The sequence below is a fragment of the Corvus hawaiiensis genome, chromosome 5 (assembly GCF_020740725.1).
Source record: "Corvus hawaiiensis isolate bCorHaw1 chromosome 5, bCorHaw1.pri.cur, whole genome shotgun sequence".
Taxonomy (NCBI): Eukaryota; Metazoa; Chordata; class Aves; order Passeriformes; family Corvidae; genus Corvus; species Corvus hawaiiensis.
In genome coordinates, this window is record NC_063217.1 from 17,712,625 (window position 1) to 17,739,209 (window position 26,585).

The 26,585-nt window shown below is 36.4% G+C and overlaps 1 protein-coding gene across 8 annotated transcripts in view; it reads right to left on the reverse strand.

Annotated features, from left to right (window-relative positions):
• The window catches only part of KCNIP4 (potassium voltage-gated channel interacting protein 4), a 400,021-nt gene that overhangs the window by 100,222 nt on the left and 273,214 nt on the right, over positions 1 to 26,585 (reverse strand). The window contains exon 1 of one of the 8 annotated variants that reach the window (XM_048302880.1): positions 24,087 to 24,233. The exons of the other annotated variants lie outside the window; for them this stretch is intronic. The gene's annotated coding sequence lies outside the window, so the exon portion shown is untranslated. Of the gene's footprint in view, positions 1 to 24,086; positions 24,234 to 26,585 lie in introns of those variants that run through there. 8 annotated transcript variants of the gene reach the window in all.

Sequence of the window (26,585 nt, forward strand, 5' to 3'; positions counted from 1 at the left end):
ACAGAAGAAAACATAAGCTGAGAACATCCACCTGAATCAATGTAACTGATTACTGACTTCAGAGAATACGTCCTTAAAAAAAGAAATAGACCTTTCTTGTTGTTTCTCAGGATAGTTCTCTAAGTTAGGGGAACCATACATTGAATTTGTGAATCTCCAAGCCTTAACCCTAGAAAGCAAAGCAGCAAGGATAAGAAACTATGTGGAAAGGTGAAGGAAGTGATATATTAAATCTTTCCTGCAATATGCCATGCAACAGATTAAAACAACAATGTTACTTAGAGATGTGAGTTGTTCTGGAAGAAGTTCAATTAAAAAAATTTTACACCCCAAAACATTAGAAAATTAAATCAATCTTGAAGAAGGAGATAATAAAATTCTGCTATATGTAGGGCAACTCTTTGTATTCTGATCCTTCTAAATTCAAAATCCATTGTAATTTCTCTCACACATTTCGCATTTTGTTCAATTATTTAAAAACAAATATTTATGTGTCACATTCTTACAGGGTGCCTGTATTGACAGTACAAATAAATTTTAAAAGTTGTTCAAAGGAATTTTTCAATAATGTAACCCTCCAGGATACAAAAGGAAACACCATTTTTACATAAAACTGAAAAAAACTGAAACCAGGGGATGACATCTTGTAATATCCAAGCATTGTTCTGGCTTGTTCTCTTTCCCTAAATCCAGCTTTCATTTTTGACTTTTCAACGCATTCTGGTGGTGATTGAGCAATATATTTAAGTTTGCACAACCTTCCCTGTGATTCTTCACCAGGTTGCATGAAGGAAAAAAGAAAGTACTAGAATTTGTTATGAAGCTGTCCCATCTAAACATTGCATCTTCCACTGGCCTTCAATTCTTCTCCCTTAAGATTTGAAGCAGACAAGGAAGGAGAGGCAGTGGGGTTGCTGTGTATGTCAGGGAGTGTTTTGATTATCTAGAGTTTAATGATGGCAACAATAGGGTTGAGTGTTTATGGGTGAGAATCAGGGGAAAGGCCAAGAGGGCAGATATCATGGTGGGAGTCTGTTACAGACCACCCAGTCAGGATGAAGAGGCACAAAAATGTTCTATAAGCAGCTGGGAGAAGTATTGTGATTGCTAGTCCTTGTTCTCATGGGGGACTTTAAATTGTCAAATGTCTTCTGGAAATATAACACAGCAGAGAGCAGGCAGTCTAGAAGGTTCCTGGTGTGTGGGAGATAACTTCCTGACACAGCTGATGAGCAAGCTGATGAGGGGAGATGTCCCACTGGTCCTGCTGAGTGTCAGCTGGTGGGTAATGGGGTGCTTGCAGGCCATCTTGGGCACAGCAATCATGAAATGGGAGTTTTCAATTCTCAGAAAACTCTGGAGGGGGGTGATCAGAAAGGCCACCTTGGACATCTGGACAGACACTGGCTTGATAAGGTTGAGAGAGTCCTGTCAGAGACAGTCCTAAAGGGCAAAGGAGGCCAGGGAGGCTGGAAGTGCTCTAGGGAGGCAATATTACAGTTACAGGAGTAGGCTGTTCTCCATGTGCTGAAAGATGTGCCAGAGGGGAAGATTGGCCTGATTGAGCAGAGAGCTTCAGCTGGAACTCAGGACCTCTGCATAAAAACAAGAACAAATATTTCTCTCCTAAGTAGAGTCAAGACGAATCTGTGCTGAAGTGTGGTAGGAGATATATCTTACCTGAAGGCACAGATTCCAAGTGAGTTTTGAACTGGACAGATGAGATATGCCTAAATTAGTGGCACCTACAAGAATGATCTGGTTCTGGAGTCCTAAAATTTTTCTACAAACAATCCCTACCAATTACTGGCTACTCTAACCATTGTAAATAGAATCATTTATGTGTGGAATACAAATAATATAAAAAGGACACCTTAAATAGGACAGTGTATTATGCACTAAGTACATTTTGTAACTGATTGATGCATGCTTGTAGAATACCAACAATTTTCCCTTACTTCTTGAAAGAACAAAACACTCAGAAATATTATTTATAAAGCTTAGATATGGGAAATTAAATTTCATTAATTTCAAAGTTGACTAAGAGCAGAGAAAAACTGCCATTTAAAACCAAAAATTGCACCTAATTTAACACATTAAAAGAAGTAGCAAATGCTTAAGAATAACACATAGGATGCTAAGAATCGAACAATTAAGGAATAAAACAATTGCAAATTCTAAAAATACCTAAATAATACCTAAATAATAATTCAGTTTCTAGTGTATTAGGATATAAAATTTCCCAACAATTTAATATGGCTACCCTCTGCTTTCAAAATTATCTGGTATTATCAGACTTCATTTATACTTTATTTTTAAATTGGTGTAATCCCAGTCAGCTGTTGCTTTTGGATTATATCTGTCATTGTAATTAGCACAGTAAAATGATATGTATTTTCTTTTAATTCCCTTAGTTCTCTTAAAAAACTTTTAATATTTACAAGAAATTTTTGCTAGAAGTTATAAACTCTTCATCTTTTCATATTTCTTCTGACTCTTATAGAGAACCTACCTGATTCCAAATACATTTAAGTGTTTGATGTCTTTTCACTATATTTTCTTTTTAACAACTGCTTGTAAACAGTATCAGTCTTTTCAGACTTTTCTCTTTATTCTTATAATGATTTTCATTTCTGTACAGACATTCTGTATTTGCTGTTGTCTAATGTACAATGACAGTTTTTAAGGCAAGGATGTATTATTATTCATTAATTGACTTGAATTTTACTCCCTTCCTGGGTGATGAAATCTGCAGTGTTGCAATTAATTTGTGTTTGTGTGTGTGTGTGTGTGTGTCTTAATTGGCTGGGAGTAATAGTTCATTAAAATCTAATTGATATTTTCCCCCAATGCATCTGAAAATGGAAACTGCAGATGAGTTAGAAATAGAAACAAAATTTGGAAGTATTAATTAGCTGCCCTTCTTTCTGTACTCACTTCTTCCAGAGGGAGATGTTGCTCAGCCAGAAGAGAATGAGATGGTCAAACAAACACAGAAAGGGCACCTACATACAGGTCAGATAAACGGCAAATCTTCAGCTTCTTGTTCATGCCACATCTGAGCTTATTAGGAAAGTTATCTGGTGGATAATGAACTTAATCCTACTAGTTAGCCAGTAAGAAATCCACTCACAGGCAATAAACTGCAGTTTTCTACACAGAAAAGTTTCTCTCTCTGATCTGCAGAAGAAAACTACGTTCACTAGAAAGCATTTCAAAAACCAGGAGAAGAAATTAATTTACACATACCTTTTCCATAATTATTCTCAGGGTAAAATAATTTTGAATGTAATGCCTCCTTTGTAGGATGCTACAGCTAATCACGGAACATCATGTAACTTTCATAAAATGTTTAGAAAAATGAGGCTAACGTATGGAATCATGTTGTTCATCTCACCAGTGCTGCAGCTATTCAAGAGCCCAATATTACACTAGCAGATTACTCATGCAGACAGAATTTCAGGGAAACTTTTGCTAGCTAGAAGAGCAAGGTAGAGTGTAATTACCTAAGATTAAATTTGTCGGGCTTCATATATCCTCTTTAATATTTACACGAAGTGCCTTAGCTCTTTAATGACTGTAAGTGAATATAGGCTGAGAAAGGAAAAATTCAACATCTCTACAGGCAAGATAAATTTCACTGGTTTGTAATCAAGGAAGAAAATATGATATCCAAGTTTCTAAAGGTTCAGTCTCATACTTAGAAGTAAATTACACTAAAATAATATTGCAGTTATAGCTGTATAAATGTTCTAGGCTATGGCATGGGATTTCATTTCTTTTTTCCTCTCTTCATTTTCACCTTATGGCTCTCACTTGCTTCTAAGAAGCTTTTGTTCTTGTTTTGATCTATATCAAAGGACTGCTGCCATTACTGATCTGAAAACAGGAACTGAAAAGAATCCCACAGGAAAACCATTGCCAACTCCCCTCATAACATAATACTTACCGGTGGTTTTATTTGTAAAAAAATAAAATTGATACAGCATGTTATACAAATATGTTTAGAATACCTAATGTACAAGTAGTTTGTAAATTAAATGGCATGTCCTTGCATTTAATTCACAAAGAGTAGCAACAGGAGCAACAGTAGCATTTTAATTTATTAAGCTTTAGCAAAGCATTAAAGAGCAGCTATATGTTTCCTAAACAAGGTTAAATTACATTTAGTAATAGTGAGTAATCAAATTCTGGGTTTTTTACTGCAAAGCCCACTGGTTTGTTTGACAAATAAAATTATCTCTAAATATGCAACTGTGTCTTCAGCCTAAAGACCTGGGGGTTTTTTTGTATTAAATCATACTTGCTGCAGCAGGAATGGCCACTACCAAATTTGTAGGCACAAATATATTTCTACACAGGAGAAGTGCAGTATAATGGAACTACTAAGGGCCAATCACACCCAACTACTTTGTTAGCTGCAGACACCCACCTTCCTCTGACTAAGATATGCTTTTCCTGCTTATAACAAAATGCAATTTTTTGCCTGTACAACTCTTGTCTTCTTCAGTCTTGTCACATTTGGAACAAACATGGTAATGTCTGACTTGCTGAGTTTCTTCTTTCACTACTATTTTTGTAATGATACACTGAAGCAAGAGGACGCCATTATCAATCACTTTATTCATGCAAATAAGAAACTACTGGGACGCCTACACATCAAGCTGGCAGAAATGATGGAACAGAATAGCACCATTCACAGCTCCATATTCAGTCATTTTCTGTTAGCCAAATTATGACTGTACCCACTTGTGCCTGCCCATACATCCAGGAAGCTATGTATTTATGGGCTGTGCAGTTAGATGACCTCAGAGGAGTTCCTATAGAAAGGGAAGGTGTTTTCTGTGGTGATGAATGAGAAAATAAATGAACTGTGTATGCCAGTAAGAAAAGCTAATATTCTAGTAATGAACAGGAATATCCATCATCCAAGCCTCCAAATCATCTCTCAATTTAAAATCGTCAATTCATCCTGTGCAAACCTCTTTCAAAACTGGTATTTCTGGGTCCCTATGGTTCAATGAATGGTTAGCAAATAAACCAAAGGAAAAAATAAATGTATTATTAACCTCAATCATAAGAACATCACTATTATGCAGCTCTTTTCTTGTGCTGCACCTTTCTTTGATATAAAATGACCCACGTACACTAAATCTTCTATTTCTCTCCTTGGCTTTTCCAGACTGTATTTCACCATAGCAACTGGAAAGTATTATAAATGAAGAATGAAGTGGCTGACATATTTCTACATTTGATGTTCTTGTTAAAAAATGACTGTATCTGTCCTGTAAAGATGAGCTACAGTAAATCAATCCATATTACATGGTTGCAGCACATTAAAGAAAGCACTGTAATCCTAATTTGGTCCCTTAGCTCTATATAATAAGACTTGTACTATATATGAAATATGCACAGGTTTGACTACAGATCTGCAACATGTGGTTACCATTCAGAATTATGCAATATTCAGAATTTAGTCCATACCACCTTGTGAGAGACTGGAATGTTAATGGTTAATGACTCAAAACAATTGAGTTGCAAAAACAGCAGAATGCAAAAAGAGCAGAGTGCTTTGCTGACCATACACAAAGTAACCACCCAGGTGCAGAGGGGGTGCACACCTACCACTGGAGGATGGACATGACAAACTGACCTTTGTTCAGCAACAAACTGGGTTTTGAGCCAGATGTGGGAAGAGGTCAATGAGAAGAAGATCCTGCAAGGCAAGATAGTGCTTTTTATGATATCAGTGTCTTCCCTTACAGAAATGACTTGGATATGAAAAACTGCTTTCCAGGGAAGTACTGGGACATTAACGCTTAGACCTGAGGGCATTCATCCCTTCCAATGGGGCATAGCTGGCTCAGCCTTGCTGATGTGAGAGCTACCATAAACCATCAGCAACTCCTGAAGTGCCCCGTGGTCCACAATGTTGCATCAGACAGAGTAAAACATTTCCACCTGACTCTCAGCATACATTAACCCACTGAAAGTTGTATTTTGCAGGCTTCCCCCACCTGCAATGGATCAAGACTGGGACCATCACTTTGACCAATGGACATCAAAATTGCAAAAATCAAATCTCATTCATGGATCCAGACGTGGTGATATTTATCTACTCTTACCCTTTCTTTCTTGCTTTCTTTCTTTCCTTCTACATTTTCTTAAATTTTATTTTTAAGCTTTTATATTACTACAGATAATAACCAAGATGCCTATGTACCTGCTTTCCATTGCAGCCAAACTGCTCCAAAATAAACCCTACATATATGTTTTTGTAAATACATATATATGTATTCAGTTTTGTTTCACTCTAATAAATCCCAAGGGATCTATTAACAAGAACCTGGGTTATCCTTGCCTTCTGTAGTGGGTTGTAACATGGACACTGAAGACCTTTTCCTCAGTCTGAAATTCACCTACATATAGGTGACTCCTAATAAACAGGTTTACTCCTAAAAAATGGTAGTAGTAGAAAGAAAAATAAATGGATGAGGACACAGGGATATAAATGCATATAATCTCCAAATTGAAAGGTAAGGGAGCTATAATTTTCTTTTGTTTTCTCTTTTTTAATTTTTTTTTCTTTTTTTTCCATTCAGAGGTTTCACTCTGGCAATCTTAGAGGCTTCTTAGACCTTTTAATTCTGCCATTAAAAGTATAAGTTAGGCAGAGTACTAACAGTTAAGAAAGTTTAAAGCTTTTATAAGCTGGACTCCCATTATTTCACAGAAGAGAGAGAGTAAAAAAACATATGGGGAAGGGGTTAAAAGAAATGGCATAACTTGATGTTTTTCAGCTCCTAACACAGTGGCTCACAGCCCTATTCCAATGCAAGAACCTACAATGATATCTGAGGATCCATAGAATGCAATTAAAATCTTTCTGCTGGAGCAATTTTGCTATTCTTGCAAACTGGAAAGCAGCACTAGGATAAAACCAAACCCCGAAAAGAGCAATGAGCTTACAATGACTTATCACTTAAGTAAGTTAAAGCAAGGTTGCAGGTTTTCCCTGAGAAATCATTATAACGCCCAACTAAGCACAGCATCCTGAGGCTCCTGTAGATGCTGAAATGAGGGAAGCAATAAAATACAGAAACACACAGTCTTGAACCTTGATTGTGTTATGCTGATGCAGGGATCAAATTTTTCTTCTTTAGTAGCTTTGTAAGGTTTACCACACGTTCTATACAATCCATGCTTACAGCTTAGATAAGCAGATATTCCATTATGTACAGCAAATTTGTGTGTCATGAGAAATTAATTTTCAGATGCTTCTTGACATGCACATGGCAAAACCCAAATTCCACAAATGAGATGCCCTGATGTCTTCCTCGTGGTAAACCAACATGATTTGGAACTGGCTGAATTTTTAAGCCATTCTCAGCCATTTTTAAGAATATTTTTACTGTCATTAATACTTCAGGAATCATTTCCCCCCAATAATCATCTGCACACCAGGCTATGAATTTTAATTTCTTTAATCTCCTCAGAAGCAATTTCCGTAGCTTTCCAATCATGTTGCTCTTTTCTGAACTCATTCTAATTAGACAAAAGAGTTATATAGAAAAAATTTAGTAACTAGTTTTTAGGTATTCAATTAGTGATGAGCAACATTTTATGACAGGCCAACCATAGCCTTAGCATTTAATTAACAACTTCCTCTCAGGAAAATAGGATTAATTATTTAAAAATGTTATGTCTTGTTTATCCCTCAAAAGCAAAGAAACTTGAGCATCCCTTCAGTTTCAGAAGTTGAGATTACAGTTGAGGTACCTCAGGAGTGTGGCCAGATCTCAGCCCACTCCCTCACTGGAACTGATGCTTGTTTTGGGTAATGTGTATTTTCAAACTTATTATTTGCTAATAGGACAGTGACACATGCTGTCATTCACTGAAGCACACTGAGAATAATTAGGCTGTTCCAAGGCTGCTTGAACAGGTCTGACAGTCTGTTTCCCTGTCCCTAGCATGTTGTCACTTCTGCATTTGCTTTGGTGCTTATCTGATACTGTGTGAGCTTTCAAGGATAATCTTAAATCAGACAAAATACAACCTGACAAAAAAAACCTCAAACAAACAAAAATCAGAGCTTTTGTCCTCAAAATACTTTGCAAGCAGCGCTCATTTCACTTTTGAGTGCTGATCTCATGATTGTAGCCTAAGACTGGCAAGGCTCAGGAGGTGAAAGGCCAAGCAATTAAGGAAATGAATCCTGGGTGGTGTTTAACTGACATAATCAGCACAAAGATGTTGCAAGAAGTAGTCAAAACTTGCTGTCATACCAGATGTATGCAAATAGAAGCGGCAGTCAAGCAGCAACTGCATTTCTCGCTGTGTGGGATTCAACAAGATCCTAAGCTCACATGCAGTAACAAAACAACACAGTTCAGCCCAACTTTGTACGTTCAGCACGGTTTATGACTAATTCTGATTTACACTTCTTAACATAAGTATACAGGATATGCTCACAGAACTAGTACCTCAGAAAGGTATTCCTTAGATTTTCTGATTTGGATCCTGGCTAAAGGAGTAAGTTAATTTTATATTATATGGTGTTCAGCCAACTGGTAAATTCCCTTGGTGAATTCCAGTCTAGTACATTTTTCCTTCCTAGTGAATTACATTGTCTAACACGCCAAAAGAGATACATGAGGTATGTGCTCTGAGTGACAGACCAACAGAATACAGTGGTTGTCTTGCTCCCTCACTACCAGAAAATTGTTTTCTTTCACTTTTAATTGTTTGGGGGAAAGGGAATGCAACTGCAATAAAGGTTAAGCAATACTTGCGGCCTTATTTGTTGAACCGAGTTTCTTTTGTAGCAGAGTGAGGGAATTACTGATCCCCAAAGAAGTTTCTCAGTGGTATTAATAAGTTAAGAACTAAAAATCTTTTTATTGTAGGTGGAGAAGAAAAGTTAAAGTAATTAAACAATTCGAATAAATACAGTAATTTCTCCCCATCCCAAACCCCAGTAGACAACAGATTGTATTGAAAGACATTCTCTATGGATAATTAAGTTCAAAAACCATATTTATCACAATTTTTTTCAAAAAATTTCCTTAATAATTCAATATATTGTTTTTGGGGTTTTTTTCCCCCCCAAGGTACTATTTAAACTGGCTATTTCTGATGGTGGTAAGGAATAAAAGGATGGGATGACAAAAAACTAAGGTGGTTTTATCTTCATTCAGGGACATATAGCAGCAAAAGGCCACTTGAAAAAAGCAAAACACAGAAGCAAAGGGACAGTCTCAACACCCTCAGCCTCCCTGCAACTGTCAATCCCCAGTGAAAACAAATTTAATATACTCTAGGCATGAAGGAGTTGTCTTCAGCTCACTACTGCATTTCTAAACTTTCTGGTGGTTAAATCAATATATTTCAGAATATCCCTTGTGCTGACAAGCAGTGAGAGTGAGTAGAAGTTGTCAGACAAAATTTGACAGGAGGACAAATTTTATCCCACTCGTGGGAAAGGGGTAATGGACACTCTCAAGAGTACTAGATCCAGCTGTCAGACCCCAGTGGCATCCCCATGCACAGTCTTAATGATTTGTTCAATGATCTCTGCAACACAGCTTTCCTGAAACAAAGGAAGAAAAGGCAGGTACCACCACACATGAATGTGTAATACTCTAAGGCTATCTGTAGCATTTTATATCAAGAGCTGTTTTGCATAGAATAAAAATATTTAAATGAGACGCATGGTCCCAGGCATAGCTGCACATTTCTCTATGAAGCAAATCTTGGCCAGTGACCCCAGTGATTTGATATAATACATTCTTTTTTAGTTCAAAAATGACCACACTTTGAGAGTTTAGCTTTCACCTTATAATTTTCATTGTATGCCCTGAGCTATCAACTGCCCAGCAGTAAAATAAATGCTGGAAATAACTTTTCTGCCAGAATCATGACCTGATGTATTAAATGACATAAATACAGCAGTAAGAGAACAACTACTATTAAGAAAAGCTTTTCAAGTTTGTGTGCATTTTTTTTAAAGGAGATTTTGTCTGAGGAATTTCTTGGTTTGCATTTGGAAGCTTTCTTGTTGTTTACCCAGTTCTCACTCTGCACAATTCAAATAACATTTCTGTGCAAGTGTTTGAATTTTAACACACAGTAAAGTCAACCTTTAAACAGACACTGCTCCTATATGCAAATATAGCATGTAATATACTTCAGAAAACGCAAATACTGCATATACCAACATATATCAATCCTTATCCCATGTAGTTCACTAGTAAGGTTGTTGATTTCCCTTATTAGACATAGGATTTTTGTATCTTTAATACTTATTTTGTTAAAATCAGCCTTTTGCCCTTGGTAAAAATTACTAATATCCTTAAATCACGACACTGCAATCTAGTATTAGAATTTAAAAGTTTAAAATTCAAAAACATTATCTCTAGGATGATGAACAAAGGAAAGGTGGTATAGATTTGGTTTTTGCTTAAGAAAAACAGCAAAAAAAGGTTAAAATACTGCCAAGTCTGTAAGACTCAAGACAGAAAAAAACCCAAACTAATAATGAATAATGAATATTTAGTCTGTTTAGACAGGCAGGAACTACACAACCTGTGTACACCCTTTACATTTCTTAATGTACTGCTGTCCTTCAACCAAAACCCTCTAGGATATTTAGAAGCAATATTTTATTTCACCAGTGAAAATACATATTATGGATGGAGACTAACTGTAGGTAAATATATACCTGGCATCTAAATCCTACCTTTAGAGATTCAGGAAGAGCATGTGTAAAAATAAAAATGCATCCAGTTATGCCCACATATATTTTTTTAAACTTGTAAAATAAACTGTTTGGATCACAATATGATAGCAAACAAACAGTTAGGAGACCAAACAGGAAAACTAGAAAAAACATGTTTCAAGGTGGACGCTTAGAAAATATCAGGTCCTTAATGTGGTGCTTCTGATTCAAAGACGCATTTGTCAAGTGTCTCCCCCAGGCCAGGAATTTAAGCTGCCTGTGCTCAAGGCCAGGTTCCTGGGGAGTGAGAACCACTTGAGAAACTGTGACTGCTCATGAGGATGTATGAGACCTGGAAGAGATCACACTCTTTCTCTCAGCAGTTGCTGTCCATTTACATGGACATGGGTGCTCTTGCTCCCATTCAAGGCTACATTGTAAGGAAAGAAAAAATACATCTCATACAAAAAAGTTTATACATGGAGTACAAGAAAATATCTTCTACTTAATAATAACATTTAATATAGAAACAAGTATGTCATGAATGTTTGAGAAGGGAGATCTAAGCCCTATTAACCAACGACTATGTTTATGAGATGAACACAAAATACTTGCACACAACTAGCAGTCTGTTTGTACATACTGTAACAGAGAGAATCTAATGCACTTTTCATTTTTGGAATGCTGGTCAACTGCAGAATAAATACCAAAGAAGATTTATATTGCTATTGCACTGCAGTATCTTGGGAACATAGGTCCATAAAATATTACACCACTTTCATCAGTCTGCCATCCTTTATCTGTTGTTTTCTTTTCCTTGAGAACTAAGAACAGCCGTTTCCATACAGCTGTAATCATTCTAGCTGTGCCTCCAGGACTTTGTAAGAGTTACTATCTACATCTCTTAAATCTCTTTATATTTTCTCCCAAGTTGCAAATGAATAGCAAATCTGATTCTAAATTTAATGGCACAGATATCTTCATTGTGTTTGCTGTTTCTTCCTTCTACCACCACTTTTTTTTAATCTCTTTGCAGATCACAATCTCCCCAATTAAAACCTTTTTATGCTAACAGTTATAAACAGTTAGGTTTCCAATTCTGTATATTTGTGGACACATCAGACACCACTGCTGACACATCAACAGTTCTGCTTATGCTTTTTTAATTCTGTGATTCAATTGTGCTGATTACCAAAATAAAAATGATAATGCTTTACAATGTGGCACTGCAGGAAAGTAAAATAAAAACAACTGAAGTGAGGTAGAAAAACAGCTTAAAGTAGTTTAGCTGAAAAACCTCCATAGGACTAGCTCAAACCAATAAACATCATGCAACTTTGTAATATTTGGTGATCCTAGTTTTATTTTAAAAAACCTTGATGGTGGTCACCCTCTGGAATTGCTAAGTGTCACTGAAGCATACCCCTCCCTTTTCAATAGTCACTTCATCATTTGTCAGTAGCTGCAGTGATGGACAATTGATGAAACTCTTAAAGTAAAAAGAACTTAAATTAAAATAGAAGTCCTTTCTTCTAAGTTACCACAGTTACTAAGTTTTGTCTTTAGACAAGTAGCTTACAAAGCCCCCAAATGTAATACTTAGTCTACATAAAATCTGTGTGTACATGTTGGACCATAAATACATTCAACGACAAATCAACAGTGTTTACTAGCGCTGCACGGGCAAGCGCAAACAAGACTTTGATGCTCAGGATCCGCCTTTACAAGGAGACTTAATCCCCATACCCCATATCCTCTTCCAGTAACGAGCTACTATTCTTCTTCTGAATAAACTCTGACTCCATAATGTCCCATTTGCCAGTGTGGACAAGTATCGACCCTCCTAAACCATTAAGTGTGTTTTTTCCTTAAGGTGTCTTTGCCACAAAGAAGACTCAAAAAGACAGACAAAATCCTGTTCATTTCTCAGCCATGTTTTATCTGTCACTGCCTTGGTTGGTGTCCATAGCTCTGCACAGTGAAGACTGCAGCACAGAATCTAAAATTATTATTTCAAATAGAATTAATAGAAGAAAGGTTTTCTCTTTGCTTGGCAGCTGAAACATCTTTGATGAAGATGCTTCAAACAAAATGCTAAGAGGCTTTATTTTAGTCTAGTTTGTTTCAAATTAATAAAGCAAAGTAAGCAAAACTCAGGTGTGGTTTTACATCTTACTCTGTACATGTTAATCTTGCTAAGATAGCTGCAGTGCAGTTGTGTCACAGTATTACGCCATTGTGTCAAGGCATTGTGCCATTTCCAATTCATATATTCTTGCTAGGTAAGTACTGCAACAGCAAAGAAATTTTGTTCAGTACTGCCACCTGCTAATAAGGAAACTACTATGTACCAAAATTTTGTGCTGAATACCAGTTCTGCGAATGGTATTTTTGCTAATAATCACTAAAATAACTGATAGGAAAAAGAATAGCTATTTTTTTTTGTTTTATTCTTGCATATAGAATATCACAATGAGGTTGAAACCAACGGATCCTTTGATGCTATGCTGTTTCAAGCATAAAGTACAAATTAGGAAATACCAGCTTGTATTGCTAATACATGGGCAGAGTGAATCAGGCAATCAGTAATAGCTGGCTGAAGACCATTAGAAGATGCAAATAGTAAAAAAAGAAAAAAGTAAGCTTTTTTCCTCCTAGAGATTTTTCACTTTTTTTCCCAGGTCATTCACTATTCCACTAGGGAGGGACCTGCTTTTCTCCCTGAACAGAAGCCATGGGAAATGTGAGGGACTTGGGGCACTTTCACCCTCCCATCAGGTACATTTCTGGTGGGTCACCGATTTCTTACTGGCCCTCCCAGAAGAAAAAAATAAAAAGGAAAGTTTAAATTTACTAGGATATTGCTGATATCATTATTTGTTAATATTGATATAGGCTCTACCTTTTACTCCAACTCAAGTAGTTTGATCCAACTTTATACTAATGTACGGCCTCCAACTTCCAAGCAAGAAGGAAGGTCTGGGCACAGCTGCTGATATATACAAAAGCACATTCAAAAGACAATTGTCTAATCAGCTAGAATTTGTAGTCATTAATATCCAATCTCCCAGCACATTTATTATGCATCCTGGCATGTTTTATTAGGCGATTATTTCTTTTTCTAGTACAGTTATTTAAGTACAGAATGCAGCATGGTCAATATAGCAGGAAGGATTACTTGATATAATGGCTTAGAGGCTTTCTTTTACCCACCCTTTCATGCATTCCAGAAAGTATACTGCCAAACTACCTTAAATTTTATGAGGCATTTATCTAAACAAATGTAGAATAGAAACTTGATCACAGTGTTGTGAAGAAAAATCCTGCCCTGACCATTCACTGTACAAATACTGAACTGACCTGGAACTGTGCAAAGTTTAAAATATTCTTTTCCATTTCTCTATATTCTTATTACTAATATAATTACAGTGCACATTCAAACGTTATTAATTCACATAAAGTGCAGTAACCCCAGCTGTTTTAGCAGCAGCATATCCATACTTATACAAATGCAGTCTTTCCTGCTGCTGCATTACATTAATGATTTTCATAAATAATCATATACTTTAAAATAGCTTTATTTCACTGTCTTATGCAGTAGGAAAAATCAGCTAAGAAAAAGAAATTTATTTTAAATTATTCATTAGTTCTATACATTCCCACTGCATCTTTATATTAAAACAATTATCAATGAATGAAATTTCCCTGAGAATATGTAATATATTTCATCAAGAAAAAAATCACAGTTATTAATAAATTATATTTGAAAGTTTTTTTCTGCTGATTAGCTGCATTTTATAACTAAATTCCTTTCTTACAGGAGTTGCTAGGTATCTCGCTGTAGAGCTGACACGTGAACATTCATAACCCTTTTCTGTTCCCGTTTCAGACACATCCTGCCTGTGTGGATCATCCTTGTTATGCTAAGTTTCATACTGGGTAATAGGGGCAGACAATCAGGATCATTGCTTTTGGAGCTCTCTCGAAAGCAGGTATGGTATGTTTGACATGTCGCTCTTAAGAACAATTGAAGTTTTCAAACACTGCTTTTGCTCAGAGCCTGTTCCAGTGTTCTCATCATGAACATGTAATTTAGAACCTTATGACTTCTCTGCTCAATTGCCTCAAAACTGGAGACAGCACTAAGATATATTTAGGATGATAAATGGGACATGATAGAAAAGATCAAAAAATTATTCTGATTTAAAGGGTAAAAACTGTGAGCAATCCAACTCTAAGAGCATTTATTTCCTTATTTCATTTTTCTAAATATCTCAAAGAAAATCTTCAAAGAGTATGAATTCCTGGACACAGAGACATCAGTAATAACTTTGGTATTGTTTCAACTAAATTAATGTATTCACCTACTGCAGTTTAAGATTGTGCCATCAACACATAGCTTAACAAGAACATGCTTATATGGGCTGTGTGGATTAGTTTTTGATTATTAATGAAAGCTTGATGTCTAATTAATTTAAATACTATGAATTTGTAATCTAGTTTATATCTCCAGATATAGACAAACCTGAAATAAATTGTAACCATATAACATCTAAACTAATAACATCTAAATTAATATCTTCCAATGTGGTATTAATGATTTAAATGACAATGCAGAAATGGTTCAGCAGTCTTGTGGACACATCAGACACCACTGCTGACACATCAACAGTTCTGCTTATGCTTTTTTAATTCTGTGATTCAATTGTGCTGATTACCAAAATAAAAATGATAATGCTTTACAATGTGGCACTGCAGGAAAGTAAAATAAAAACAACTGAAGTGAGGTAGAAAAACAGCTTAAAGTAGTTTAGCTGAAAAACCTCCATAGGACTAGCTCAAACCAATAAACATCATGCAACGTTGTAATATTTGGTGATCCTAGTTTTATTTTAAAAAACCTTGATGGTGTTACTTGGCTGTTACTGTCAATTACTTATTAATATTCAAATAAAAAAATAAACTGTATTATTATTCATCAACTACATAATTTTTGAGTCCTATTTCCTAGTGAAACTTTGTTTTCACCCTGAACTTTTGCTATGCCCACTATGGTATGCAGCTTAAATTCAGATTCTCATATGAGATAAGAATAGTTTCCCCCTGGTATATTGCATATTTTATACACTTTTTAAAGACAGTTATAAATATGAATTACCTGACTGACCAGAGAACATCTATAACAGATGTGGTGGTATCTTAGCAAGAAATACAAGATTTACTATACATAGACAGAATTGGTAGAGAGGACTGTCAGCTTTGTAAAGACATGAAAACTATCTTTTTACCCACTGGAAAAAGAGAAAAATGTGTCCACATATCTCTGTTCTGGGTTATGATTTCCTTCAGCAATCAATTCAATTACAATGTTTTCTGACGGTACATCTTTTATTAATATTACTCAGGAGTGTAGAGATTGAAACAGTAATACTTATTTAAACAAAAAGATTATTTTTTTCAAAGAAAACATTTCTGAAATGCTGTTCAGATTTTCTTGCAATCTGGTAGCACTCTCTCAATGTCGTCTGATAGGAGATGCATTTAATTTCATGCAAGTATTTTGCTGATGGACGGTTGAAAAGAAAACTTGCTGTAGAAAAGGGCTGCAGGCAGAGCGCCATAGCTTGTGAACAGTGATCTGCTGCACTGGTTGGTGTGGTGGGAAATGTTGCAAAGTTCTTCTGAGGAAAAAGCAGTATCCAAAAACATTATATGGTTTACTAGAACTTCAATCAGTAAAAGAAAAAAATGTCATGATTAATGATACCAAAAGTTGCAGATAAATCTGAATGTATTAGCACTTTTGAATTTTATTGCTTATATAAACTAACTTGACTCAAAGGAAAAGTATAGCATAACAGCCTGAAACAAGAGTAGAAATGATTTTAAGAAATTTCAATGATGTCTTAGTTGTTATCACAACTGACTCGACATTGTGAGAAAAGAAAGGAGATAGCTTTAGTGGCTGCAGTAGGGACTTATAACTGATGTGAAGGAAACACCTAACCTTTAGAATGACAACGTGTTAATGAAGCCAACAAATCTCTCTTGATCTTTATGACTTACCAGGAGACTCACAAATCAATGTCAAAACCCTAGACTGTCTCATCAGTGCAGTGAAGCTCAATGACAAGCCAGGTACTAAAGTAAGCATACTTCATAACTCTCCTTCTGATACTTACTGAGATAAAAAAAAAGTAGTCAGGATCCATTTAACTCTAGTATATTAGCAAAATAATTATAAAGAGTAAATTCTGATGACTTTCTGGCAGGGAGAAGCCATGTACTCTGTAAGAGGTATACAGACACAAGCAAAAGTTAAAATATTACTTCCACGACTTCAAATAAATAATTGGCAGGTGCTTTGAGCCACTCCAATAATGCATAAGTCACCAAGATTATCTTTGTCTTCATAGAGAATGGAAAAAAGTTAATCAATAACATTTCCTTTTACTGGGTATCACACTAGTCAAACACTCTAGCTGAAAATCAGGATAATACACTATACGCATTGCTTTTATTTCTACATTGTTTTTCTTTCACCATGATACAGAGGGGAAATCTTGCTGAAAAGCCAAGCCAAAATATCTAATGATCAAAATGTAAAATTCACTTAGTGAAAGTGCATTATACTCCCATGTGTTCAATACTCATTCATAAGTAAAATAGCTGCAGTTTGAGTTACTTTAATGGAGGGCATCATGACTTAATTTTTTCAAGGCAAGGGCTGTATTTGCTACATATCTAGCCATTGAGCACTTCTGTTGGATTATGAACTAAAAGAAATTTTCAAACCTGCCATCTGTGCTTTGACCTTATAAAGTTCCCACCATTAACCTGGCTCCTTGTTGAAACTTATCAGTTCCCTTTGAAGGTGCCAGTGCAGGAGGCACAGCAGGACAGAAGCATCACCACCTGAGGCACTCCTATCAGCCACTGAAGCCTTTTGCACAGTGATGGGTGTGAAAACCAGCATCATGCAGAGTTCTGTCACATATGCTACAGCACACCTATGGATTCACAAGTTAATAAAATTAAATAGTCCAAGCACATGAACTAATGAAAGTGATTATTTAACAGAACATAGCCAGAGTCCCAAGTGCATTTTTAAGGCTCTGATGGCCTTAAACAGCCTCCCCTGGGATGTCTTACCCAATTCCATGGGTCCAGGGGGCCCAGTTCAGCTCTAGCTTGAGCATCTTGCCTGAAGTGCATCATGGGTGCACCCATATCTGTCCTCATTTCCTTTGAGCCTGTTAGAAGCATCCATGTTTTTCTGTCTCCTCTATTCCTGACTGGACTTTCTGGATTGACCTCCTAAACCTGACTCATTACATCACCTTCTTTGGTGACATGTTGATGGTTGACAGTGACTATTTCCATCAGCACACCTGCTCTGTTCAGCCCCTTTTTGGACCCATTCCATGAGAGCACTGCCTGTGCTGGGAACAGCATCAGCTCCTGGCCTACCTCCTTTATGAAAGCAACCTGTCCCTTTTGATCCCTGATGCTTGTTTGAACTTCCTTTTCATCTTCATACTGCCAAAACTGCTTCCTCCCACCCCACTTTTTTTTAGGAAAAAGAAAAGAAAGAAAAAAGCAAGTGCTTTCTGGTAAGCCCATCAGCTCATGTCTGCAAAACCAGAGAATGATGAAAAAAAATTAAGAAAAATCCATTAATGGAAAGTAGCACAGAAGCAACATTTCCTACACTCACAGACCAGTTAAGTGAACTTTATTTTTCTTTAAGAAATATGAGATATGAGGTTATGTGCCCTGATAATATGAAAGAAAATGGAGGCTTAAAAGTACACATACAGTTTCTTGCTGTTATGATACAGAGGTGAGACATGGGAGCATTAATCCTACATCAAATCTCTTTATACTGGTATTTTAGACCATAAAAAATTTACACTTGCAAAGTCATTAACATCCTCAGGAGATGCCAGCACACTTCGAACAAAAAAAATTTCCCAAGGAAACCCCAAACCACTCCATATCAAATCCACCTCATTATGAATAGATGCCTGTCAGATAACACCACTCTTTCCTCTCTGCAGTTCATTGGTATTCTCCACCACCCACAGACCGCTCTTTCTGCTCTCTTGATCAAGCAAAGCTACTTCTGCCTACTCCTGCTGTCAAACACAGCTCTTCAACATGCACTCAGTCAAACCAAAGCACACTAACAGCTTCATACACTCAGCTTGCAGGAATGCACGCTGACATGCTTCAAAATATGTCCTATGTTACCCAAGAGAAGGAAGGGTTACTGAACGCTGTTTCTGAAGAGTCTCTGTCCACCCCAGCCCTTAGGCTACGAAAGCTTTCCCAATGCAATGGGTTGTATGAAGACAGTGGGGCTGTTACAAATAGCTCTGATCTACCTACAGAAACACCAGCAGAGAGAGCACAGGTAACACTGAGGGGTGCTGGTAATGGCTGGAGGTCAGCTTCTGCTATAGAATTAAGGGAAGTGTCCAGTGGCGTTGACCTCAAAAAGTGCTGGTTGCTAAATTAACTGCCAAACTGGTGCAAGCATCAGAGGAAACTTGACAAGAGCAAATATGTTCTGCTGTTTTCCTACAACCACATATAAAATCTTCTTCTAAACTAATACAAGAGAATTAATTAATGATGGAAATCACTTTACCTAGTGAAAAGCAGAATCCTCTCACATTTACAGCATGAACATAATTAAAAAATGAAACAGAACTTTCAAAAATAATTCTTATGAAATGAGACACTAGAAATTATGTTGGCTGTTGTGAAGAATGGAGATCTGTTTCTGCTTTGTACTAGCAAAATGAGTCTAGATTCTATCAGAAGTTTGCATGTTATGAAAATGTTAAGAAACAAATATTCCAGTTCCCCACCAGCTTAAGTGTCTCCTCTAAGCTCACTTCTGTTTATCAGTACCTTGTATAAGAGGACCCAACACTGGATGCAGCACTCTAGATACAGTGCAATGAAGGTAACAGTCGCGTTCATCAATCTACCGGCTGTGACCCTTCTTGTTAATGCTCCCAGCACTGTACCAGTCAGTGCACTCAGCTTCCTGTACACCAGGATCCCCAGATGCTCTCCAGTAGAGCTTCTCCCAGTAGAGCTGTTCCATATATTCCTTCTTATGTGCAGGATTTGGCATTTTTCTTTATTGCATTCCATGAGATTCCTGCTGGCCCATTCCTCCAGTCTGTGTAGGTCTCTCTGAACAGTGGCTCATCCAATTTTGGCATCACCTGCAATCCTGTTACCAGCACATTACCTTGCAGGTTATTGACAGAGCTGTGAAGCAGGACAGGTTTCCTGAGAGATTCTTGATGCCTCTTGTCATCATCCTCCAGGTAGAATACAACCCTAAGCCTAGGGATCCAAATGGGATCACTTTTTTGTTTATCCAGCTCATTGTCCACCAAACTGTGATTTCCTTAATATAATATTTCAAGTGCAAGCACACTTTCAGATACAGTTACCTATAGATAGAAATGAGCAGAAGTACAGAGCTGCTGGCTGAATTCCATGCCTGGCTGCATTGTTAGATCTTTAAGAGTAACTTGAAGAGTGTGACAGAGATATATTACTGCCTGAATAGCTGCAGGATCAAGAGTTTATCTGAATAATTTGACAAAGTACTTCAGCAGAAAGTGTGGCCTTCTAAAGTTTCCAAGACCCATTCCTAAGACGCATTTTTCTGCAGTCTACATAACAGGATAGGTCATAGTCCAAGACGCACTTTTTGTTAGAAAAAAATCTAATTTTCAAACAAATTCACAATCACTCTTTCATTTTTGTTACAGCTGTCTTATTGACATGTTTTACAATGATCTTTAGAGATCAGCTAGATTACAGGAGTATACAAGAGTAGCAGGAGCTAATGTTTCATTATAATTAAAGTACTTTAGATACACAGGCAGAATAATTTCCATTCCACAAAGCAGCACGATGCAGTAATTTGCTGCTGAGTAAATTAAGTATGTAACTGAAACCCCCAAATATACAAAATCATAAGCACATATGAATGAGACAAGATATTTATATATTTTGAAATGCTACAAAAGATGCTAGCTAATTATGTTTACTCCAAAATTTTAAAGCAAATTACAAAAGAAAGAAATTCTTATCAATTCATGTAAAGATGACACTAATTGCTGCTCCCACAAATCAACAAAAGTTGACAAAAAACAATTAAATTAATGCTATAAAATTAAAAGTATAGCAAAGAATATATTTTTCACTTGTTAAAGGCACAATACCTAAATTTAATTTTGTTGTTCTAACTTGTTTTGAACATTGCTTGCCATCCAGTGGGGAAAAAAGCTCTCCTATTCAATACCTTCAGAGTATTGAATATATCTTGGTACCTCATAGCCCCTTCTTATCACTGCTCTAGTTTAAGAAAATTAAAAAATGCGTTTATTTCTTCTGTGGTTATTTTCCCAAACTTAGTCCTTTCTCTGAACTACCAAAGGAGCCTATGTCTACCAATTTTTAACACAACAATCTGCTTTTCTCCAGCAGCATTTTTTTTTCTGTCTGCTTTTGCTTTTAGTTTATCAACTCTTCTCAGAATCTCAAGAAGAACACATTGGAGACCGATGGTCACGGACTGGTAGCTTTCTGCTCCACTTTTTTTTACTACAAATTTCCACATTATTTCCATAAAGCCTGCTTAACACTGCAGTGCTTATCTATTAACTGCAGGATGTAGGAGAGTACATGCACATTTCTAACAAGTGATGCAGAAGCACCTGGTTTTGCTATTGCTAAGCTAAAAGAATACAGAGAATGGTAACTTGCTCTGTATTACACTCCTCCAAAACATCTTCAGAAAAATAACCAAGTCCACTTTTAGAAAACACAAGGGTTTCCAGCAAGATTTTCCATTCAGGGAACAAAAAATACTCCAAATATTTTAGCTGTGTTTTTCTGCGCTTTTAATTCTTAGTCCATTGCTAATGTTACATGAATAAGAAAAATGGGCACAGATTCTGTAATACTGATGAAGTGAACAAATGAAGTCAACTCCTTTTATTGATCATGTAGATTCATTGATTTTCACAGTGTTCGTCAAGAGAAGATTGTGGCTCAGTCTTTTCCTCATTTTTATCTTTCTGATGAACACATAGAAAAACAGAGCATGGAGTACAGACTCCAGTATAAAAGTATGATTTGCTTTTCTAAGTTGCTCAGCTGGTCATAGTTTCAGAAGCTATAAATAAAACCATAAAAGAATCAAATCTATAGATCCCCAAAGGCCATTTACATGTGAGCATTACTCATATAATGGGACACTTAAATAGAGTGTATTGGCTTTTTTCCCTTTAGACTGCAAGATGTAAGATGAAAGACTGCAATTAGGACTAAAAAGAGAAACAAAACTAAAACCATTTTAACATTTAAACATTACAAAATCTTAATTCAATTGATCCAATTTTGAGCTAAGAATAAAATTGCAAAATTTATAAGACAGACAGAGTTTTTTATATAAAAGTTCATATTACCTTGCATTGGCTAAAGGATTTTTAAATAGCAGTATCAAATAACTGCATTTCCCACTTCCTTGTGTTCTTTTATTGCCATTAAAAAAGCTTTTTTTCTTACTCAAAAAATTATCCAAAGGACATAAGAATAGTAATATTTTGCAATCATTGTTTCAGAACATACTCTAGTATGCTTTCAGTCACACCCACAGAAGCTATAGCATGTGTTCATTATTTGCAAAATCCTGTTCCTAGCCCTATTACAAAAAGAAAGAAAAAAATTGAGCTTCCCCATAATGCCAGGAAACATTTACCATTTACAAGCTTGAAAGAAGAAAGCTTTCTCATTTATCTCAAGTGCTGAATTAACTGTACAGTAACTAAATAGTAAGAAATAGTAATTTAGGAAAACTTGTTTTCACCTGACTGAAACTCCAGAATACATTGGAAAAAAAATTCAAGTACAATCTTAGCTTTTCAACATACAAAAAGGCTCCAATTTCTTTATCAATTTGTTTTAGTTTAAGTTTCCACTTTAGTGTTTTGTTGGACCAGGAAAAGACATGCCTATAGACTGAAATCTGTTCTTAGTTTTAGGTAACTTTGAACTTGAGGCTTGCAAACTATCAGAATAGTATTTTTTTTTTTTTTTGCAAACTAATATGTCCTAAACATTAGATTTTTTTTCTTTTAGGACAGATAAAATTTACTAAATCATCATGCTGAGCATGAAGTTTATTAAAACTAGAAATTTGATTGAATACCACTTTTCAAGTATCACCGCTTTGTTGTATCAGTGTTCAGAGAAAACAGGTTTGGAGCCATAATAGCAGCCTGGGTGGTCTCACTATCACATGGGAGCTGCTGGAGCAGCAGTGAAGGTACTGAATATGATCTAGCTACAAATTTTTAATCTGCAAGTATCACCATCAAACTGTTTAAACTCCTTCGCACAGCCTCAAGGAAGCAGCATGAGGCAGCATTAGAATGATGGCTGCCAGCTTTTCCGGTGGTGTAAGTCTTTCTTTTCATCATTATTAGATCAACATTTTTCCAAGTTAACAGAATGACTTAAACAAATAGTTCAGTTGTTTGAGCTGGACTTTTTTTCTTTTTATTTCATTATCACATTTTTACATAGGCAGACAAACACTAAAGATCAATTTTATCTAAAATTTAATCATTCGGTATTACTGTAAATCCTCTTCGCTTCGGAAAACCAGAGAAGGACATACCTGATGTAGGTGAGCTATAAAATTAAATAGACAATTTCCAAATATTTGGCAAAGCATTTCTTCTAAGACAAAATTGATTAAAAAAATGAAGAGACCATCAGAATAGGATTCTCCATCGGGCAGGATTGCTCACGGAGTAAAATGCAGCTTTTATACTGTTAAATCCCTCAGCATCAAAAGATTAAAAGCTAGTTATAAAATTATTGACTTCAACATTCACAGCAATCCAGCACCAAAAGTAAGCATTGTTCATTCTCAGCACACATTCAACAATCCTTTTAATGAATTGAAGAAACTCCTCCTTAAAAATTTGGGATTTATTTTATTCCTGTTTCTTTAGGAAAACTGTCTTGAAACTTCATTGCTTCCCAGCATAAGCTCTCACAGAGAGTTTAACCTATTACTTGTACCAGCTTAATCCTTTACCTTAGATAATTTTTTTTCTCTGTCTTGATCATATGACTCCTGCTTTTTTTTGCTGTGCTAGCTTCCATACGAGAGTTCTCCATCTCCCTTGCTGTCCAAGTACATTCATTACACTTCTGCCACTTTGAATTCATCTCTCAACCTCTATCCCCATAAACAGCATGTCATAAACCAAAATGAACTGTCACAGGCTCTGATCCTTGTATGAAACAGGCCACTTACCCAACAGTCACAGCCCCAGATATAACAGGGCAGGAGTTATGTCCACAAGTCTTAAATTCAGTGGGAACACCAGTCTCTCAAAGCCTTCCTCATCCTTCACCTCAGCCACTCTGTAGTAGCAGCTACACTGGTCATGCCAGCATGCACTTCAGTCAAATTCACCTCATTTTGAGTATTAAAACTAAAAAACAAAATAAATAAACAGAATACATGTAATTGAAGTGCCTAATGGTGCTTGTCACCTTCTACAAAATAACCTATTCTCACAGAGATCGTGGTACTACATTTTTGAAACTAGGGTGGTTCCTATCTCTCTTCTGTCTGTATTGCTGCAGCTTATGACAGTCACCTCAGGGGGAGAGACCTGCTTTCAAACCTGCCCAGTACTCAGGGCAAAGCAAGGATCACCTCCAGGGCACCTACCATACTGACACGCACATTTTTAGGATGCCTGGCTGGTGTTTGTCTTCCCTTCTGCACTTAAAACACCTCAAAACAACAAAACCAAAACAAAACAAAAACAAGGTATACAATGCCCCTCAGAATTTATTAGGCCAGTAAAAAGGAAGTGTGAGCATAAATTCATACGCACTAGGTTGTTAAAATATTGTATGTCATTTTAGACTGGACGCAGAAGTGCCTTCTACCTGGGCTGAGAACAATGCTAATTTCAAGCAAAAAACCCAAACAAAACACACCCCCTACCCCCCCTTCCCCACGCAAACAGAAAAGAGAATCACTCAACACATTTTGGTGATCGTTAAGGAAAAGTAAAATGATTTTGAGATGTCTGTCAGACAAATACACAGTCTGGAAAAGACTGGAGAAAGCTGTTTAGAACTAAAATGTTTTCGCCTTTTCAATCCAATATTACAGCGGTTTTGAGCATAACTGCAATAGGAAGGGTACACCTGCTCATTACCATCTGTAGTATTTCCTATTCATGGCAAGAACAGATGGAGCCTCAGTAATCCTCAGCAGATCTTATTGATCTATGTTTTGGAATAACATCAAAACCAGAATACACACGATTTCATTGATGGAAAAAACCTCAGGTACTTACAAAAACAAAAGGCCAAGATACAAAAGAAGACAGTTTTAAAAGAACTTATTTTTCTGCACTTATTTATCCTACTAAGGTCTAAAACTTTATTGAAGAAACTTCTATATTTAATAATTTTAGGGGCTTCTTTTTAACAGAGTTATTTTAGTTTGCGGTTTTGTTTCTTGGATGGTTTATGTTACAGCTGTGTAACAGCAGGGCAGGCAACTAACCACATTCAGAACATATTACTATTTTTAAATAGCAATGGTTAACCAAAGCAGAGAATAATCTCCTTTGCTTGGTATTTCTAGGTTTACGCCCTTCACTTTCTGTCACTTACTGACATCTGCAAATACTTTTTTTCAAGCAGCTTAGATGTAAGGTACAACACAGTTACCCCTAGAACAGTTCATGGAGTGAAGTGCAATCCAACCCACCTGAACTCTTCTGCCTCCCTTCTGCCCCTTTGTTTTTTTTTTTAAAGTCACTTTTCCCCAGCAGAGTAGTTTTCTCTCCTGCAAATTAATGACCTATGTGAAGGAGAAACCACTTCTGCCCTCAAGTCCTCTACACAGGTGCACCAGGTTGCCAATTTACCATCTGCCCAATGCAAATTCTACATTTTCCAACTAATAGAAACATGCAGCCTATGTGTGGCATTTAGACGTAGAGCCCAGCTAAATAAATTAGCATTCTGCCAATGCATACCAGCAAACCTTCAAGCAGAGCCTATTGACTGTGTCTGATTATACGTTCCTAAGAGCCTTGTTACAGTCAATAAAAGGCACATGAGGAATGATGACCGTGTTAGGAGAGGAATATGTTTCCCACTGAGAGGAATTTCTAAATTACGGTCAGTAAAATTTCAACATAGCATTTATGGTGATCTCTAAAGATAATCTAGGATATCACTGCCCTATAGAGCCACAAGTCAGAATGTAAGCACTTATCCTAGACTTCATATGTAAGCAAACCCTGCTTTGAGTTTTCTACTTTGTGAACCTATATAGGAAAAACAGCAGTTATTCTAAAATGCATAATCAGAAGAATAGTAATTTCTGGCTGTTGTTCTTCAACTGTTCCTGTTGCAGCAGATCAAATAACAGATATGGCTTGCCTATGCAAAACAGCTTATCAAAGTATCAAAGTCCTTAAAAAAGCACAAGCTAAGTAGAATCTTTCAAGTAGCTACCACCAGACAGAAATACATGAAGAAGAAACCTTTTCTTTAAGTAACAGAGTAGTCATTTGAAGGTTCTGCAATCAGGAGTTCATGAAGAGGTCTTTTACTTAGAGTATAAACTTAGATGCCACGTCACATGACTACACCAGTAAGTCCAAGATGATCCCTTAAGGCTGAAATTTTGAAAATCCAAAGTCAGAGTGACTGAAATAGCTGCTCAGCTCCTTTTACTGAAAGCACTGAAGAGGCACATAATGATAGAAAGTTACCT